This window comes from Lipotes vexillifer, unplaced genomic scaffold, assembly GCF_000442215.2.
Source record: "Lipotes vexillifer unplaced genomic scaffold, Lipotes_vexillifer_v1.1 scaffold196, whole genome shotgun sequence".
NCBI classification, from domain to species: Eukaryota; Metazoa; Chordata; class Mammalia; order Artiodactyla; family Lipotidae; genus Lipotes; species Lipotes vexillifer.
Window position 1 is genome coordinate 43,586 of NW_006775077.1, and position 7,330 is coordinate 50,915.

Genomic DNA, 7,330 nt, shown 5'->3' on the forward strand with positions numbered 1-7,330 from the left:
CCCTTTTCCTAGTAGACAGACGCCCTCGCGGAGAGGCATCGGGAGGCGCAGGGCTTCCCGGGAAGGCTGAGGCTGGGAGCGAAGCTGTTCGCCACGTGGCTTAGGCGTTGGTCTGCACACAGACACCACCTCCGGCCTCACAGGCTCGCTCTGCGGAGCGGAAAATGGACCGCTCGTGTGCAGCGCTGCTCTTCCCCTTTGCTTGTTATCTCCTTTATTTCTTCCTTGGTCCTCGCTCGCCCATCACCCATGTGCAATTATGTCTGCACGGACCCGCCTGCTGCGGGGCAGGTTAACCGTGCCCACCTCCCCAGCCGTCGGGGGCTGTGAGCGGGGAGCTGGGCCCTGCACACGTGTGCCCGTCTTCTTCCTGTTTTCTGTGTTTAGCAAATGCAGAAAAAAGTCATTTGGTCTTTTTACTGTCGACTGGCCAAAGTAAGCAAAAGAGAAACTTGGACAAGGAAGAAGCATCTGCAAAGACACACGTGTGCACTGGCACACGCAGACTGAGCACACATCTGCTCGCGTGTGCGCACACGCACGCACGCGTTCTCACACTCACCCACACGCCCGAACACCATGGCCAGTGTGAGTTTTCCCATTACTGGTTCAACCCTTTGTCAGTCCGGACACTTGAAGAACTGTACTTTTAGGTCTCCAAGTTCTCCATCTGGGAACCATCCTCTGGGAGCCTCTTTATGAACGTTGCCAAATTCAAGAATTTCTAAACTGTGATTGTTTTCACCAATACTCATCTCTCTGACAACGGCGGAATGTCTTCCTTTTTTCACAAGTGAGTCAGGAATCATTATCTGATGTCACGTTACCCGAAGTCAGTGACAGGAGTTGTTGCCTTCCCTCTCTGAGGACGAATAATCAAATTTAATTTTTTAAAAATCAAATGAACAAACACTAAGTAAGTGGACTTGACAGGAAGTTGATGTGTGGGGTAGCCTCCAGGGCCAAGTTCGGAACAGGCCACCTTGCTGCTGAGGAAGAGCCAGGGGAGGGGCCCTGGCCCCCCAGCTCTGCCTCTGGCTCAGTGGGTGACCTTGAGCCAGGTCAGTCTCCGTGCCTCACTTTTCTCACTTTGAAATGGGCACCCTTGTCACAGGATCTTGTTAAGAAAAAGATGCTCCTTGTAAAATACCCAGAAGAGAGACCAATGCACTTTTGGTGCTCAAGAGACATTCACTGTTATACAAGTAAACTCTTATCAGGGTCTCATCTCTCTTGCCTAGTAGTACGTTGCTGTTATTTTTCTTATCTCTGCCCTTTCCTGGTTCGTGAGGATAGAAATCCCATCCTTGAACTTTACTGTCTAAAGTTGGGGTCGGCGAACTTCTCTGTAAAGGACAATGGTGAGTGCGTCAGCCTTTGTGGACCAAATGGTCCCTGTCATTCTGCTGCAGAGCAGCCCAGACTGTATGTACAGGAGTGCATGTGGCTGTGTATCAATAAAACTTTATCAGAAAAGCAGGTGGAGGGCCAGACTGGGCCCACAAGTCATAGTTTGCCAGCAGCTGTACTTAAAGAGGTTTTTCTAAGCACTGAGCAGCTTCTGTGGAAATCATGAACACATTTACTTTAGATATTCAAATTATGCTTCCTAAATTAGGAGTTTGGAATGAACATATACCCACTACTATACATAAAATAGATAACCAAAAAAGACCTACTATATAGCACAGGGATCTGTACTCATACACTAAGGTGTAACCAAACAAGATTTTTTGAACTGCCTAATTTTGTTCCATGCCCAGACAATATCCCTTTTATATTCATGCTTAACATAAGTTTTTACTCAAAATCCTTTGTGGTTCCTTACTGATGATGCAGACACACACCAATTATTAATACTTGGTACATTAAATGATAAGTTCTTTATGGCGCCTTATTGGTAATGCAGATATACACCAGTTATAATTATTTGGTACCTTTAGCCAAATCTATTTCAGAACTGCTAGAATTTCCTGTATCTTTATTACCTTTACCACTGCTAAAAGAAGGTAGCTAGTAAGTTGCAGGCTGATAGTTACATTTAGACATTTAATGACACCAAAAAAGCTTTTGAAAATTGATGTACATCCAAAAAAAAAAAAAAATCAAGTCTTATGCCCTCTAAATTTGAGAACACTTCTAGTGGCTTTAGACAGCATGGGATTGATCATGCTGGTTTTTAGAATTTATGTGTACCTTACATTTTCTGAGTGGTTTATGCCTTTGAGCGGCTCATTACAGAACCCCTGCGTAATAAGTCAATGTGAGTAAACTGAGGCCTGATGCATTTGAGTGAGCTGCCTGACAGCCACAGTCACAGATGCACTAATAAGCCACACAAGTTCTTGACACATCTTACCATAATATTTAAAACATTGATCTTAAGACACAGAGGAGAGTCATACACATACACAGACTTTGATTCTCATTTATTTCTCGTTAAGTCAACATGGGGCATCCTAACTGGTATTTCACACGCACACACGATTCACCTGCCCAGATAGCAAATAACTAGCAACCCTTGTAGTGAGGGGTCTGCGGGTGCGTAATGCTAGTGTTGATTTAGTCAGTGGCTTGAAAACATCCCATGATACTCAAGTGTCTCCACCTTTTAGTTTACTGGTCCTAAGTGCCTTGGGCTTGCCCTGGACCTCCTCATGGTCAAGGGGTCTCAGGATCTCTAGGCATCACATCTTCAACATTTCATGCAGAGAAAAAAAAAAAAAATCATCCCTTCTCCTGTGCTTTTTTCATCAAAATATAAAAATCTGTGAAATCTTCAGAAAGAGATGTGACCGTCCTGACTGCCAGTTAGTCCCATCTGCAGCCTTAATTACGCTTATAATGTATCCACAGGGTTTGGAGATTATAATGTGAACAACTTTGGGAAGCCATTACTCTACTTACAAGCACACTGTAAAACCTAAAACAATCATTATGGCACAACAGAACAAAGAGTTCAGCAAGAAAGTCAAGAAAAACAAAATAAAACCATAAAATATCCTCATTTCATACAAAAGAAACCAGATGAACAGAGAAAACTGGGGCACGTGGTAAACAAACAGTAAGGTAAACCTGTAACGTGATCAATAATCATGGAAGTAGATTGGTCTAAATAACAAAATGAAAAAATTGAGATTTTCAGATTGGATTAAAAAACAGCCGCCTCCCCTGCCATGTCCCCCACATACACTGTAAAGACACAAGTAGATTGAAAATAAGAGAACAGAAACTTATATACCATGCTAACACTAATTAGAAGAAAGTTGGTGTCAGTGTACAAATATACAAGTAGATTTCAGAGAAAACTTTACCAAAGAAAAAGAAGTTCCTCTCACAATGACATAAGCTCAATCGAACAGGAGGACATAACAATTCTAAATGTTTATACACCTAATAACATAGCTTCAAAATACATGAACCAAAATCTCATACTACTGCAAGGAAAAATAGACATGTCGACAATTAAATGTTAGAGATTTCCTTATCCCATCTAGGTAGTTTCTAGAAGAATCAGACAGAAAATCAGCAGAGATATAGAAGAATTGATGGGCACTATTGACCAACCTGACCTCATTGATAGTAAGAGAAGATTCCACCCAATAGTAGCAGAATACACATTCTTTTCAAGTGCACATGGATAATTGAGCAAAATAGACACTACACTAGGTCATAAAAAAGGGCTGAAGATATGTAAAAAGATCCAATTTACACAGGTTAGTTCTCTGACAACAATGGAATTAAATTAGAACTTAGTAACAAAGAAATCTGGAGAACTCCCCACTGTTTGAAAACGAAACAACACATTTCAAAAATGCCCACGCGTCAAAGAAGTAAAAAAGAAAAGTAGAAATACTAGGTGCTGCAAAAAGCTAGGTCCTGCTAAAGGGTTATTTAAGGTGAAAGGAGCAACATTGAATGCATATGTTGCAAAGAAAGACTGGTCTCAACGCGTTGGCCTCAGCTTCTGCCTTAAAAAAAAAAGTAGAGGAGGAGCAGATTCAAAGTCAGCAGAAGACAAGAAATAATAAAGACCAGAGCAGACAGCAGTGGAATAGAAAGCAGGAGTACAACAGAGAAAATCAGTGAAACCCCAAACTGGTGTCCTAAGAAGATCAATAAAATCGATAAACCGCTAGACAGAGTGATCGAGAAAAAAACATAGCAGACAATTCAACAATATCAAGGAAGAGAGTTGACATCACTAAAGATGAAAGAGATTTTAAAAGAATTATAAAGAAACATTATAACTTTATGCCAATATATGTTAAAACCCAGATGACAAGCAAAATGGGCAATTTCATAAAAGATACACATTCTTAGCGAAACTCACTTAACAAGAAATAGGAGACCCCAATAATCTTATGTTTGTTAAAGTAATTTAAGTTATTTTTTGAAGAAAATAACAACAACAAACTCTCCCATAAAGAAAATTACGGGCTCAGATGGCTTCATTGGTGAATCCTGAGAAAATCTGTAAGGAAAGATTAATGCTGCTTCCCCAAACTCCTCCAGAAAACTGAGGAAGAGAGAATCCTCCCCAGCTCAGGATCCTTGAACCCAGTTTAACTCTGATGTCAAAACCAGAAAAAGATATTACAAGAAGGTACAAACAAATACCGCTCGTGAACATGTACGCAAACATTCTAAAAAACATTTTAGCAAATCCAATCCAAAAATATAGGTTAACGTGTCGGGATCAAGTAGAGTTTATCTCTAGATGGAAGGTCGATTTAACATTTGAAAATCAATCAATTAGAAAACTATATTATTATCCCAATAGATAGAGAAAAATCATTTGACAAAATGCAACATCCGTACTTGATCCACAGTCTCAGTAAACTAAGAATAGAAGGAGACTTCCACAACTTGATAAAGTGCACTTATAAAATAATTTCAGCTAACATCACACCTAATAGTGAGAGACAATGCTGTTCCCCTGCGATCAGGAATAAGACAAGAATGCCCTCTCCCATCACTGTATTCAGCCTGTACTGGGGATTCCAGCCAGTGTGTTAATCCGAGGAGAAGAAATGACAGGCATCCAGATTAAAGAGGAGACAGTAAAAGCATCTGTATCTGCAGTCTACGTGAGTTTCTGCGTGTAAAATCCAAAGACGGCACCAGATGCCGGTGAGACTCTGGAGCAACAGGAACTCTCATCACTGCTGGTGGGGTTGCACAATGGTGCAGCCACTTTGGAAGACAGTTTGGCGGTTTCTTGTAGAATTAAACATACTCTTACCATATGATCCAGCAGTCATACTCCTTGGTATCTATCCAAACGAGCTGAAAACTTATGTCCATGCAAACACTTGCAAGTGGATGTTTATAGCAGCTTTATTCATAATCACCAGAATTTTGAAGGAACCAAGATGCCCTTCGGGAGGTGAATAGATAAAATCTGTGGTCCATCCAGACAACTGAATATTATTAGGCACTACAAAGAAATGAGCTCTCGGGCCATGAAAAGATATGGAGCATATTACTAAATGAATGCATATTACTAAATGAAAGAAGCCAAGCTGAAAAGCTGTATACTGTGTGATTCCAAATATAGGGCATTCTTGAAAAGGCAAAATTATGGAGATAGTAAACTATCATTGGTTGCCAGGGTTTAGGGGAGGGGAGAGATGAAGAGGCAGAGCACAGAGGATTTTTAAGGCAGTGAAAGTATTTTGTATGATACTACCATGGTGGATACATGTCATTATATATCTGTCGAAACACGTCGAATGTACAACACCAAGAGTGAATACTAACGTGAACCGTGGATTCAGGCGATAATGAAATGCCAATGTAGGGTCATAGATTATAGAGAGTGTACCATCTGATGGGGAAATTGATAGTGGGGGGCTTCATACATGTAGGGGCAGGGGGTATATGGGAAATTCCTGTACTTTCCTCTTAATTTTGCTGTGAACCTAAAACTGCTCTAAAATATACATTATATTTTAAAAAGTCAACGTCCTTCAGAAAACTTCTTAAACAGTGGGCTGGTATCATTGAACGTTTCAGCCAAACTCTCTAATATTTGCCCTTTGGCGTTAGACACTTTTTTTCCCAAGAAGAAAAAGCTATTGACCAAAAGGTTATGGTGAATTAAGATTTCATTAGCCTCACTATCGCTGCAACAGAAAACAATCCTCTGTGTTTGTTATACATACTTCCACTTTTCTTTTCTTTTCTTTTTTTATTAACTTAAGAATGTGTCTCTGCATAGAGAACAGACTTGTGGTTGCCAAGGGGGAGGAGGGTGGAGGGAGGGAGTGGGAATTTGGGGTCAGCGGATGCAAACTAGTGTATACAGAATGGATAAACAACAAGGCCCTACCATACAGCACAGGGAACTATATTCAATATCCTGTGATAAACCATAATGGAAAAGGATATGAAATATATATATGTACAACTGAGTCACTGTGCTGTACAGCAGAAATGAACACGACAGTGTAAATCAACTAATGCTTCAGTAAAATTTTAAAAAAAGAAAAGAATGTGTGAGTTCCCCTTCTCCACAGAGTTGTTTGCACCGACGTCTGTGTTAATTTAACCATACGATGCACTTTGAAGTGTCCCAAGACATCCCTGTCTTGTAACTTAGCCAGCGGAAGAGGTTAAGTCTACAGCTTAGGAAACAGTTTCATTTCTAGCTCTGCAACGTTTGGGACACGAGCCCTGGATTGAAGATATGCCTGCCGCATGGCACTTTATTAGGATATTGTTGCATAACGAACGCCCTGTCGACTGGAGTATAAAAAAGATAGATAATTTACAGAGAAAGTCAATCAATAAATAAACTGTCCCTAACCAGCTCGGGAACTGGCAGAATGACATTCCATTATCCTGTCAGGCATATTACAATCAAAAGTGCGACACCCCAAAGGGCAGGGAACCCTGCCCGTCCCCTGGCTCTAGCCCCTCCCCAGAGTGGCATCCCCTGGCCGTCGAACTTGGCCCACAACCCGAGGGCTCCTGGGCACCCCCTTCTAGATACATACTCATGTGTCACTTCAAGCCACAGCACAGGGCGGCCTGGGTCTGCCGTGTGGGATGGGCGCCCGTGGTGACAGCACTGAGGTGACAGCACCGTGGTGACAGTGCCGTGTCACTGCGCGCCTGACAGCTGATCCTCCGCAGACAGGGCTGTCAGAGAATCAGAGCCCTCCACATGCACAAGTGAAATTAACTTCTGTTAGTCTGACATTTCCCACAATCAATACTCACAGGGCCCTTGTCTCCAGGATCAAAATTCATAAATCAAAAGCAGAAAGCATGAAATAAGGTATTTGATAAATCCATTAACTCGAGTGGCAGTGTACTTCTGTCA